Genomic DNA, 14,114 nt, shown 5'->3' with positions numbered 1-14,114 from the left:
AAAGTACTCATGAAAGAAATTGAGGAAGACACAAAGAAATGGAAAAATGTTCCGTGCTTCTGAATTGGAAGAATAAGTATTTTTTTTTTTTTTTTAAAGAGAGAGAGAGAAGGGGAGAGAGCGAGCACAGGCAGACAGAATGGCAGGCAGAGGCAGAGGGAGAAGCAGGCTCCCTGCGGAGCAAGGAGCCCTATGTGGGACTCAATCCCAGGACTCTGGGATCATGACCTGAGCCGAAGGTAGCTGCTTAACCAACTGAGCCACCCAGGCGTCCCAGAAGAATAAATATTCTTTAATCCATTTTGAGTTTATTTTTACATATGCTATAAAATAATGAATTTAAATTATTTTGCATGTAGTTATCCGATCTTTCCAGCATGATTTACTGAAGAGACTGTCATTTTCCTAATGTATATTCTTGGTTCCTTTGTTGTAAATTAACTGACCATACCTCCATACATACATGGATTTATTTCTCGGTCTGTACTATTCTGTTGATGTATGTGCTGGTCTTTAAAATACCATACTATTTTGGTTATGATGGCTTTGTCACATAGTTTGGAATTGGGGAGTGTGAGGTATCCAGGTTAGTTCTCTCTCAAGATGGATATGGGTATTGAAAGTCTTTTGTGGTTCCATAAAAATTTTAGGTTCCTTCTATTCCTGTGAAAAATGCCATTGGAAATTTTGATAGGGATTACACTGAATCTGTAGATTGTTTGGGTTACTGTGGATATTTTAACAATATTAATTAGAAGAAAATATTTTTAAAGTTGATATTCAAGTCTTTCAACTAACCAATATAAATAAAAATTTCTTTTTCCATTAAAAATCATTAACAGTCTTATGCATAGGACATTAAAGTGTAAATCAAATTCAGGGATACATAAGGTTTAGACTCTGATTAGGGGAGATGCTTCTGCAAGGTGGCAAAGAATAGGAAAAAAAAGTTTTATGAGTGTTAGAGTTAAGGAAATTAAGGAATTGTTGGTAAAGGAAATGGCATTAAAATTAAATTTATAAACAAAGTCATAAGGCTAAGAAAGTTGAAGGCATATTTATCAGGCTGAGATGAGATTTAGGTAGCACTTAGAGAATGAGGAGAGACATATCAGATGCTGATTTTGGCAGAATATGGAAGGTGTTTTATTTTAACTTTAGTATAAGGATATTGTTCAGTAAATAATACTTAATATAGAATATAGAATAATATTGTTTATTATAGAAGAATCTGACTAGCAGAAGAATATGGACGAAGATAAGCTTTATAAACCATACCTAGGAATGTATAGAATAATTATATATATATTTTTAAATTAAATTTATTTTTTTAATAAACATATAATGTATTTTTATCCTCAGGGGTACAGGTCTGTGAATCACCAGGTTTACACACTTCACAGCACTCATCATAGCACATTCCCTCCCCAATGTCCATATCCCCACCACCCTCTCCCGTCCCCCCTCCCCCCAGCCACCCTCAGTCTGTTTTTTGAGATTGAGTCTTTTATGGTTTGTCTTCCTCCCAATCCCACCTTCATTCTAGAATAATTTTAAATAGAGAAAACTTTAGATATGTGAAGACAATGAAATAATATGATGATAGTATGAATAGAAAGAATATTTTCAAGATAAAAATCTGAAGAATTAACAAGACTTATTGTCAGAAATGAGAAATAAATGAAAGGCAGCCTCAAATTTTATTTTGAGAGTTTATGGTTTAATTGCTATTCATATCATAAAAAAATAGTTGTTAGGAAAAATGTTGCACGTTTTGGATAGTTTGAGTGTGATATCTGTCTGGGCACATATGCTAACAGAAAGGTGAGCCTACGAAGAAGACAGCTTTTGGGAAACATGCGGGCTAAAGGCAAATACTTATAAATGATTCTAACAGAGGTAGTAACATGAAGTCATGGGATTCCTGGAATTCATTGTGGAAACTTGAAGAAACAAAAGTCGTCACGGAACAATTTATGGGAAAACATAATCAGGTGTTTAGAAGAATAAAATGAAACAGAAAATAAGAAAAATAAAGACAAGGAGTTAGAGGAATCGGGGGAAATGAAATTTCACTTTCTCAGAAGTGAAATTGAAGGAATTAGGAAGGCCATTCATTCTGGGAATTTAGCAGAATGAGGAGAATGCATCATTTCTGCATTCATAAGCAAAAGCACTAATTTGTGGGGGAGGTATTCAGTCTCACTGAGAATCTCACTTTTCTGCCTAGGAAAAAACAAATGATTTATACAAAACTTTTTATATTTCATGTCAGTAAAGATAAACCAGAGACTCTGGGTTAGGACAACTCTGAAAGAAAAAAAAATATGTATCTTTGATAGCAACTTCAGCAAAGCCCAAAAATTGGGCATAGGTTACGTTTATATAAGAGAATACATGCCTCTCTCTTTTCTGATCCTGCTCACTCACAATAATCGCCTTTGTTTTTCTCCTTATGTATGATTAATTTGAAGAATTATTATAATGATGGAAATGTATATGATTAGAATGACTGGTGGTTCTAGTTTAGAACCCTAAGCCCAAGGAAAACCTCATCCCTTAATCAATTACTGTTTGGTAAAATAGAAGGAGGTAAAATACTATATATATAATTCTCAAAACTGTTGGGTTTATGCTTTCAACATTTTAAAAATGAACTCTATGATTTTCTTTCCTGCTTCGCATTATCCTCTTTTGAGAGGAAGCTTCTGGACTGTCATCTTTACCAATATTTCTATCTCAGCTCAGTTTCCAAAGGGTAAAATCCTGCAAGAAAGATTTTTATACATGCAAATGATTTACTAAGGAAATGATCCCAAATGAAATCTGTAATGGAATGAGAAAAGCAGGACAGGAAGGAGAAAAAGCTAAGTAATGATTTCAGGCTTAGTACCAGACCCAGCCTGATTCATAGGGTAACTCTAAACTAAGCCTTAAACTTCAAAGTTTGTCCTAATTGGAGATAAGGGGAGTATAGAACTGTAATACTCTTGCAGATGCATAGGCCATTCATTCTAAGGCCATGGAAAGGAGGAACATGGAGTTTAGAGATATCATTCAAATCAGACAGAGCATTGCAGTAGACCTGGGGCAATCCTGGATACCATTATAGTAGCATTTGAAAAAAAATTATTATAACATTAGTAACAATATCTAAAGAATATTATGTTCCATAGTCCTCTTTGTTCTGAAATAAATTTTAATATTAGTATAGTTACTATAGTTTTCTTTGCCGAAATATTAGCCAAGTAGACCTTTTTCAGTTAATCTCTATGCGACTTTATATTTTGAATGTATTTCTTGTAAGTGACATAAGCTTGGTCTTGTGGGTTTTTTTTTTTTTAATCTGAAAAATCTCTCTTTTTCATTGGAGCATGTGAATTATTGCTTTTGATGTGATTATTGATATGGTTGGTTTTAAATATATCATATTGCTATATGCTTATTGTTTATATCATTTGCTATCTGTTCACTTTTCTACTCTTACTGCCTTCTTTTGGACTTATTGGACTTTTTTTATGATTTCATTTTATGTCCTCTGTTACCGTATTAGCTGTAACTCTTTGTTATTGGTATTTTAGTGGTTGCTATAGGAATTAGTTCATATCTTTAAATCATCACAGCCTACTTTTAAATGAGATCATCATTTCCATGTGGGATAGATACCACATGTAGAGTTAGTAGATACCACATAGTACAGTTAGCCTCCTGGTTAAAAACCAATGTGTCGCAAATGGCAAGATTTCATTTCTTTTGATGGCTGTATAGTATTCCATTGTGTATATATACCACATCTTCTTGATCCATTCATCTGTTGATGGACATCTAGGTTCTTTCCATAGTTTGGCTATTGTGGACATTGCTGCTATAAACATTCGGGTGCACGTGCCCCTTTGGATCACTACGTTTGTATCTTTAGGGTAAATACCCAGTAGTGCAATTGCTGGGTCATAGGGCAGTTCTATTTTCAACATTTTGAGGAACCTCCATGCTGTTTTCCAGAGTGGCTGCACCAGCTTGCATTCCCACCAACAGTGTAGGAGGGTTCCCCTTTCTCCGCATCCTCGCCAGCATCTGTCATTTCCTGACTTGTTAATTTTAGCCATTCTGACTGGTGTGAGGTGATATCGCATTGTGGTTTTGATTTGTATTTCCCTGATGCCGAGTGATATGGAGCACTTTTTCATGTGTCTGTTGGCCATCTGGATTTCTTCTTTGCAGAAATGTCTGTTCATGTCCTCTGCTCATTTCTTGATTGGATTATTTGTTCTTTGGGTGTTGATTTTGCTAAGTTCTTTATAGATTCTGGACACTAGTCCTTTATCTGATATGTTGTTTGCAAATATCTTCTCCCATTCTGTCAGTTGTCTTTTGATTTTGTTAACTGTTTCCTTTGCTGTGCAAAAGCTTTTGATCTTGATGAAATCCCAATAGTTCATTTTTGCCCTTGCTTCCCTTGCCTTTGGCGTTGTTCCTAGGAAGATGTTGCTGCGGCTGAGGTCGAAGAGGTTGCTGCCTGTGTTCTCCTCAAGGATTTTGATGGATTCCTTTCTCACATTGAGGTCCTTCATCCATTTTGAGTCTATTTTTGTGTGTGGTGTAAGGAAATGGTCCAATTTCATTTTTCTGCATGTGGCTATCCAATTTTCCCAGCACCATTTATTGAAGAGGCTGTCTTTTTTCCATTGGACATTCTTTCCTGCTTTGTCGAAGATTAGTTGACCATAGAGTTGAGGGTCTATTTCTGGGCTCTCTATTCTGTTCCATTGATCTATGTGTCTGTTTTTGTGCAAGTACCGTGCTGTCTTGATGACGACAGCTTTGTAATAGAGCTTAAAGTCCGGAATTGTGATGCCACCAACGTTGGCTTTCTTTTTCAATATCCCTTTGGCTATTCTAGGTCTTTTCTGGTTCCATATAAATTTTAGCATTATTTGCTAAAAAATCTTGCCATTTGCGACAACATGGATGGAACTAGAGCGTATCATGCTTAGCGAAATAAGTCAAGCTGAGAAAGACAACTATCATATGATCTCCCTGATATGAGGAAGTGGTGATGCAACATGGGGGCTCAAGTGGGTACGAGAAGAATCAATGAAACAAGATTGGATTGGGAGGGAGACAAACCATAAGTGACTCTTAATCTCACAAAACAAACTGAGGGTTGCTGGGGGGAGGGGGTTTGGGAGAAGGGTGTGGGATTATGGACATTGGGGAGGGTATGTGCTTTGGTGAGTGCTGTGAAGTGTGTAAACCTGGTGATTCACAGACCTGTACCCCTGGGGATAAAAATATATGTTTATAAAAAATAAAAAATTAATTAAAAAAAAAAACAATGTGTGATTTTTCTGGCCTTACTATAAGCAATTAAAAGATTTCGCCTAACAAGAGTTGCCTCCCCACACCTGCTCTACTGTACAGCCAGTGCATTATAGTCCCTGAAGAGAGGTGTAGGCAAAGACTCCTATCCATCTGGCTGGTCATACTCTTCCTGTGCAGCACCCCTAGCTCCACGGCCTTCAACCATATCTCATCACCCTGGACCTTTGGCATCATTCTCCTTCAGGTGCCTCTTTGGAGACTGCTTTAAGAGGGGAGAACACAAGACAGTTTTCTCCACTTTGACTTAGTACTCCGTACTTTCCCACTCTTGGACCTCTGCTATTGCCCTGACTCCACCCCAGGGTCTATAAAACTATCTGAACCCTTTGTTTAGGACTGTACATGGTGAGATAACCTCCATGTCTGTGATAACCTACCTGATCTTCTACTCATTTTCTGTCCATGAGGGAGGCAAAACAAGGTGAAGTCAACACTTTCTCTGGTTTGAGCCTCTTAGGCCATTGCAGTAAATGATTGAAGGCTTCACTGCTGCTTTTATTTTGGCTTACTGCTTTAATTGGCTATTCTAACAACAATAACTCAGCCTTCTCTCCCTGCTCAGCTGAGTTCCTGACCCTATAGTAGAAGTCCATTGCTCCTATCCTATCCCTTCTGCCATGATTGTCACACATTTCACTTTTTACACATATCATAAACCTCACATTTTTTATTTAAATTGTTTATTGCCTTTTAGAGTGACTTAAACATGTGGGGAAAAAAATCTTGTATTTACCCATGTCAGTTGCCATTTTCAGTGCTTTTTGCTTCTTCTGCTTTTTGATTAATATTTCCACCTAATATATCCCTCCTGTCTGAAGGATGTCCTTTAATATTTTTGGTGATGCAGTTTGCTAGTGATAAATTGTTTTAGCTTTTGTAGGTCTAAAAAAATGTCTTTTGGGTTTTTGGTCTTCATTATTGAAAAATGTTTGTTTGGGAAAAGAATTCTCAAGTTTTGTTGTTGTTGTTTTTAAGTCCATTATTATAAAGATGTACCACTGTATTTTCACTTCTATTTTTTCCTGTAAGAAATATGATCTTTGTTCATCTGCACACAATGTTTGTTTGTTTGTTTTTTTTTTATTTTTTGGACAACTTTTAAAGATTTTCTCTTTATATCTCATTTTAGAAATTCACACTGTCCCTTGGTATAGTTTTCTTCCTGTTTCTGCTTATGTTCTGTTGCACTTGTAAAATACATGGATTTGTAGTTTTCATCAGATTTGGAAAAGCTTTGATCATACTTTTTTCAAATATCTTCACCACCCCTCTATCCATTCCTTTAGGACTTAAGTTACAGATCAGGCTACTTAAAATTTTATTATGGTTGTGTTTATTTTGCATTATGTCTATTGCTTTGCCTTCAAATTTGGTAATTTTGTCCACTGGCCATTAATTTCATCCAGTGCATTTGTCATCTCTTTCATTGCAGTTTGCACTTGATAATATCATAATTTGTTCTTTGCCATAACTTCCAAGTCTTTACTTACTTTTCTTGAATATATAAAATATAATAATAGCTCTTTAAAGTCCTTCCCTGTTAATTACAACAGGTTTGTCAGTTCTGGTTAAATTTATTTCCTAATTATTTCCTGCTTTTCTGCATACCCAATTAATCTTTACTGACTACCAGACTCTCTAAACTTTATTTGGGTGTTAGATATAATTCCATTCCTATAAATATGTTTAGGGTTTGCTGAGCGATGCAGGTTAGTTATTTGGGAGCAGTGTGATCCTTTCAGGTCCTGATATACAAGATTTTGAGAGGTAGGACCAGAGCAGTATCAGTGTAGGCTCAATTACCCCCCACTACAGAGGCAAGGCCCTTCTTTGGAATGTGTAGCTTTGCAGACTGGCTGCTAGAAATAAATAGTATTTCTAGTCTCATGTGAGTGATGGACACAATTTCATTTAAACCATTTGGTACGCTCTCTCCTAGAGACTGTGGAAAATATTTAAAATCAACTGAGATTGGTGTGCCTGGGTTGCTCAGTGGTTTGGGCTGCTGCCTTCGTTTCGGGTCATGATCTCAGGGTCCTGGGATAGAGCCCCGCATCGGGCTCCCTGCTCCGCGGGAAGCCTGCTTCCCTCTCTCTCTCTCTGCCTTCCTCTCTGCCTACTTGTGATCTCTGTCTGTCAAATAAATAAATAAAATCTTTAAAAAAAAATCAACTGAGATTAATTTTATAGTATATGCCGTATCTTGGTGAATGTTTCACATGTATTTGAATGGTGATTGTATTTTGTAGCTGTTGGAGCTACTGTTGTGTAATGCAGGGGAATAGAGATGGTAGACAACAATACTCAATCAGGATTTCATTGTTGAGGTCCTTTACTCATACTTGCTTTCTCTGTTTGAAGACTTATTGAGAAGGGGTGTTAAGAACTGCAACAGTGATTGTAGGGTTGCCTCATTCTCTTTTAGCGTGCTCTTATATTAGGGATTTTTATATCTTAATCATTATTTCAAATTTTCCCACTTATACCTGTTAACAGTTTATGTTCTGAACTCCATGTTCTTTTTGTATGATATTAATATATGCTGTTTTTTAGCTTTTTACATTCAAGTCCATTCAACTACCTTTTTCTTTATATTTAATATTCATCACTCATTGGCAGAACAGATTTAGGGCTTGTTATTTTAATTCAGACTGAAAATCTGCGTTTTAAATAGAGTGTATAGTCCATTTACACTTAGTGTGTAAATTGATGTACTGGTTTTAAGTCTGTCTTCTCTGTATTCATTTTCTATTTTCTCTACCTGTTCTTTTTTTCTGTTTCCATTTTCCTGGATTTTTATGCGTTAATAGTATTATGTTTGATTTAGTATTGTAGTATTACATTTTACTCCCTTATTACCTATAAAATTGGTATAACATTATCTTACAGATTTTAATCTATTTTTTTTTTTCTATTCCTAAATTCAGGATGGGCTCCACAATGTAGGCATCATAGATAGGCACCTCACATTCTTGGACTTTCCTTTTACCTCACCTTCAGCCAGAAACAAATCTATTTTTGCCTTCCTAAATATTTGAAATCTAACATTTATACTTTAAAAGCAATCAGAAAAAAAATAAAAGCAATCAGGATGACTGTCATAATTCACCCCTTACCTGATGAAGTGGAATAACCTCTTAATTAATTTGTCCTTTCATTCACCCATTCCCAGTTGGTCAACAATAATGGATCTGTTTGTCCTGGGCAGCTCATTTTATAAAGGATAAGCTACTGTGAGAAAGAAGGAATGAAAATGTGGGGTGGTGAAATGGGGATGGGGGAAGACAATACTGTAGACTAGTTGTAGTGAGTGTATTGATATGTATAAATTGTGCATAGTATCAACATGGTTGAAGGAAACCAAAGGCTGGCAAATGGGTTGAAGGGACTCCTAACACCAGGGAAAAGAAGATGCCACTCAGAGAAAATCATCTTCAGTGTTAAGGCCTTACCTTTGCAGGTCCTTAATCTGTTCAGTATCATGGTTATTTGTATATAGTGAGTGCTTAAATGGTTTAAGTGGGAAGATAGGTAAATTACTAAAGATGGATAAATGAACAGTTTCTCACTATTTAAACAAGATATTTTTGTTTGTGCCTTATTTAACTGGGCTCAGGTTCTAATACTTTTTCCTTTAGTGCAGTGAAGAGAACTAAGGTTCTTGAAGGAATATATTTCTGGAATAGGCTTGTTGAGAAATTTAAGGTCATTGCCATAAAGTAAAAGGCATCAAAAAAGCACAAATTGGAGACTGGCAGGGAAAAATTGAAATGGCTGAAGGCATCTTGAGGAACATGACATTTACACAGTGACTATGTAAATTTAAATGGCATGTCATAGGATTCAAATAAGTTGCAACATTTATTTTCAAAATGTTTTCGTTTAAAAATATTTTATGTCTATTATGCTAATTATAAAAATCAAAAGGTAATATAAGCAAATCTATTTTAATCTGGACTGATGTACAGCATTCTTAAAGTTCTAAGTCAAATTCAAGCATATTCATGCTTTCCCAAAATTACAATATTTTTATGATCTGACTACATTGGTAGGCTTTAGATACTTTATCATATTCATACAAAATCAATTAGAGTATTGAAACAATTACCAACTAGATACTGAATAGGAAATATCATCTGGGATTTGCAGTTAAAGTAAAAATAACTTCTCCCTTAATTTAACCTATATGTAAAAAACTCTCTAGTCCATTCTCCATGTATGAGACCGTTTTTTCTCTGGTTAAGTAATTTTTAAGGCTTTAAAGGAGAATTGGTGATCACGTGTGTGTTTGGAAGCTTTGAGAAGATACTTAACCTTTTGTTTTTTAATAATTTTTTAATTTTTTATAAACATATATTTTTATCCCCAGGGGTACAGGTCTGTGAATCGCCAGATTTACACACTTCACAGCACTCACCAAAGCACATACCCTTCCCAGTGTCTATAACCCCACCCCGCTTCTCCCAAACCCCCTCCCCCCAGCAACCCTCAGTTTGTTTTGTGAGATTAAGAGTCACTTATGGTTTGTCTCCCTCCCAATCCCATCTTGTTTCTTTGAGTCTTCTACTACCCACTTAAGCCCCCATGTTTTATCACCACTTCCTCATATCACTACTGGGTATTTACCCTAAAGATACAAACGTAGTGATCCAAAGGGGCACGTGCACCCAAATGTTTATAGCAGCAATGTCCACAATAGCCAAACTATGGAAAGAACCTATATGTCCATCAACAGATGAATGGATCAAGAAGTTGTCGTATATATACACAATGGAATACTATGCAGCCAACAAAAGAAATTAAATCTTGCCATTTGCGACAACATGGATGGAACTAGAGCGTATCATGCTTAGCGAAATAAGTCAAGCAGAGAAAGACAACTATCATATGATCTCCCTGATATGAGGAAGTGGTGATAATTCACCTTTATTAAATGTACTTCTCTTTTTGTCATGCCCACACCTCCAGTCCTCAAGATTTAACTCAAGAAATACCTCTTCATAAATCTTTCCTTACCCAGTAGACCTGGTAAAATTAATCACCACTTCTCTGTAATCTTATTGTATCATCTGCAAATGCCTTTTGGCCTGTGGTCTTTCCCTTGAGGATGTAGGCATTCATTCCCCAGCTGCCTCTACTGTTACCTGGTAAGAGTCAAAGCTGAGTCAGTTTCTAAGGATAGCCTTAAGTTATTCCAGGCAACGTTTCACATTCATCCAGTTGCATCTTCCATTCAATAACTTGTCAGTGTGGGGTATAAAGGCTTAAACGCTGCTTTATTTAAAAAAACCAAACCAAAACAAAACAAAAAAACCTAAGAAGACATCCAAGCCCCAGAGCTTTCCATAGGGTCAGCTGAATCCTCTAATTCAACTGTTTCATAGTTTGTAATTTTCCTTCTGACCAATCATACTCACCTCAGTCCTTTAAAGGGGCTACTTATTAAAGGACTTCTCAATAAATTTCCTGCATTCAAATTTTACAATCTCAGTGTCAGTTACTAGTGAACCCATTTAAGATAGCCTCTTTCTTAAATCTAGACTTTAATGATCTCAGCCTGCCCACAGCAGGAGAAGGGAACTTATATTTGCCTAAAAACTGTGATAGGTGATTTACATACCTAATTTCCTTTAATCCTCTTAAATCTGAGGTGCAGGCTCTTATTATATTAATTTACAAAAAGTTATTCCTGTATTCAATTGAGGGAGCATAGTTAAACTTCCAGTCTATGGATTCATATGAAACAAATAAGATTATTCCTTGGACCTTTAAAACTAAGTATACTTTTCTCCTTTTTAACAATCATAGTGTATATGGCATTTTTCCCTCTTCCAAATAGAACATGGTTTAAATTTAAAAATCACTTGATAAGTCAGGTTATACTCTTCCCTGATAATTCCATCACATTTCTCTACCTGTACTTACCTTTCCTGTATACACTTTACTGTGCACAGTCCAGCAGACCTCTGAATTATGGAATAATTCTTTTGCTCTCCATTCTTTGCTACTAATATTTCTTCAAGGGTTCTTTAAACCATATTTAGGCTTTATATTCTTGAACAGACTTCTGGCCTTCTCTTGAATTAATTTCCAGTAAATAGACATCAAACACTGATGTTGATTTTCTGGTCATAATATTAAACCTTTCAAGTGACAAAATTGGAATATGCTGTCATTATTACATATTACTGAATATGTGATGCCTTTCCTTTTCTTGTGATGAATTAGTTACATGTGCATGATTCATATTTTATCCTCCACAAAGAGCTTGCGAATATTGAATATGTTATATATGCTGATATGCAACATGTTTTCTCATTTCCAATTTACTTTATTATCTTAAGTTTCATAATCATATGCCACTTCATATTAGCACTAATAACTGTCATTGTATTTATCAGATAAATTAGGTTCATAATATTTTGAAAACTCCTCTATACTGAGCATATACAGTAGAAATCTGAATAATGACATCATAGACACAAGACTGAATTCTGTTTTATCACATGTTTGGAAACTGAACTGATATATTTTCCTATAGAGTATAGGCTTGTTTAATTTCTACTTATTCAGAAGTTTAATTTTGGAAGTAGCAAAGCTTATGCAGGAGGAACCCCCTTGCAGCATGCCAGTATGAGGATCCCTGTGCAACTGTTGACCAGTAAAAGTGGCAAAAGAACTATTAAAAGACATTTATCTTAAATTTCTGAAAATGTCCCTGCAGCACACATTTATTTTGCTTTATGCTTTATGGAGAGGCAAGATGGAAAACCCATGTCAGACCTACTTAATCAGAATCTTCCCTGACACCAGATGTTCAGGTGAATTGTGTCCACCTTACAGTCATTGATGCCCCTTCTAAATTTGCTCTATTCTTTCTTTTCCTTGTTGTCTTTTCTTTCCCCTATTATACCAGGTAATTTTTTTTTCTCATTTCCCTTTTCTATGGACCCACATAAGCAACGGAGCTTGCAGCCTCTGCTAGCTGTTCAATTAAATGAAGATTCTTACCATCTCCTGATGTACTTGCTAATGGGGATAAATTTTGCTGTTGGTGGTATTAAGATCCATTTAGAAAGAAGGGAGAACTAGGATTAAGCTGATTGGACAAGCTTTAAGGGATAGAAAAGTAAGGAGCTAATACTCATTAGAATTTGGCCATTTTTATATTAACCATTTTTTACTGTAGGGCCAGACTGATTATTAGTATTTATCCCCACATTTTGTGGATTCCAATAGATCACTAGCAAAAAATAAACAAAATAAACAAACAAAAAACAAACTTAACTCAAAGTAACTGTGTACATATAAAAGTACTATTAAGTTATCTTAAAAAGCATAATTTAAAAACCTGCTGAGAGGGAGTGTGTCGCTGACTCACTTAGTAGAACATGTGACTCTTGATCTCAGGGTTGTGAGTTCAAGCCCCACCTTGGGTGTACAGATTTTTTAAAAGTTTGAAAAAAAATACTGAGATCAAATTGACATATAAACAGTTTATTAGTTTCAGTCATTCAACATAATGATTTAATATTTGGGTATATTCTAAAGTCACAATAAATCTAGTTAAGTCTATCACAACACATAATTACACATTTTTTCCTGTGCTGAGGATTTTTAAGATCTACTTTTTAGCAATTTTCAAATATAAAATATAGTATTTTACTTGTAATCACCATGCTGTGTATTATATCTCCATAACTTTAAGTTTATTTTTGATTAGGAAAAATGTTCACAATATCCTCAGTACTATATGTAATTGAGGAAGATATGTTTAGTCTCTCTTGGTCCTTTTCTTTGGAAATCCTCATCTTGGTTTATAGTATCTTAAGAAAACATGTTAGAATCTTGTCTCTAATGACAGGAGTCAATAATAAATTTAAATTAACTACACTAAGCTAACTAGATTAAAAGAATTCTGCATTTTATTGAAGATGAATAAACTTAAGTTGTGAAACTTTTAAGTATCTTACAACAGCACAGTGGCAGAGATGTGATCTGAGTAACTGCTGAGTGATTCCAATGACCACGGGATTAGTCACTCTACTATAATGCTTCTCTTGCGTCTTTTTTTTAAAAAAAAGAAAGAAAGAAAGAAAGAAAAAAGGAAAGAAAGAATGGAAGCAAAGAGAGGATACATCCCTACTAGTCTATTCAATCTATGATGACTAAATAGATAGATAAATAAATATTCTTTTTCATTTGATTTATAGATCACTGGGTAAAATGCATGAACATGTTCACTTGTTCTTAATGAATGCTTACATATTAGCATAACCAAGTAAAAAGCACATTTAACCTTAAGAATATAGAAAATAACAGTACTAAGTCAAACTGGAGGAACTGTTCTGTAAATTAAGGAGTCTAAAAATCAATGAAGAATATGTTATGTAAGTGTTAGAGCCAAGCCCTTTTTCTGCTGTAGAAGATACAAATGATAAATATCAATGTGATAAGACACATCTGAATATATTCAAGCTTTGCAAATTCTTAATCGAATTCAACAGAATACAGATGAACATATTTAATTTATTTAAACCTGTCTACTGCAGCCCATGTAGCATTAACTCCAAACTTATTCTCGTTCACTAAGCCAGCCAATGTTTTGGATAACAATTCATGCTGTGGTTACCAACCAGTGTTGAGTCCTTGGCTCTGAACCTGTTGTTGGCTGACAACTACTATTTTGTCCCTTACGGTGGTACTGTTTTAATCTATTGTTCAACATGCAC

This window comes from Mustela lutreola, chromosome 12, assembly GCF_030435805.1.
Source record: "Mustela lutreola isolate mMusLut2 chromosome 12, mMusLut2.pri, whole genome shotgun sequence".
Lineage (NCBI taxonomy): Eukaryota > Metazoa > Chordata > Mammalia > Carnivora > Mustelidae > Mustela > Mustela lutreola.
The sequence above is the reverse complement of the archived record's forward strand: the minus strand, read 5'-3'. Positions refer to the sequence as shown.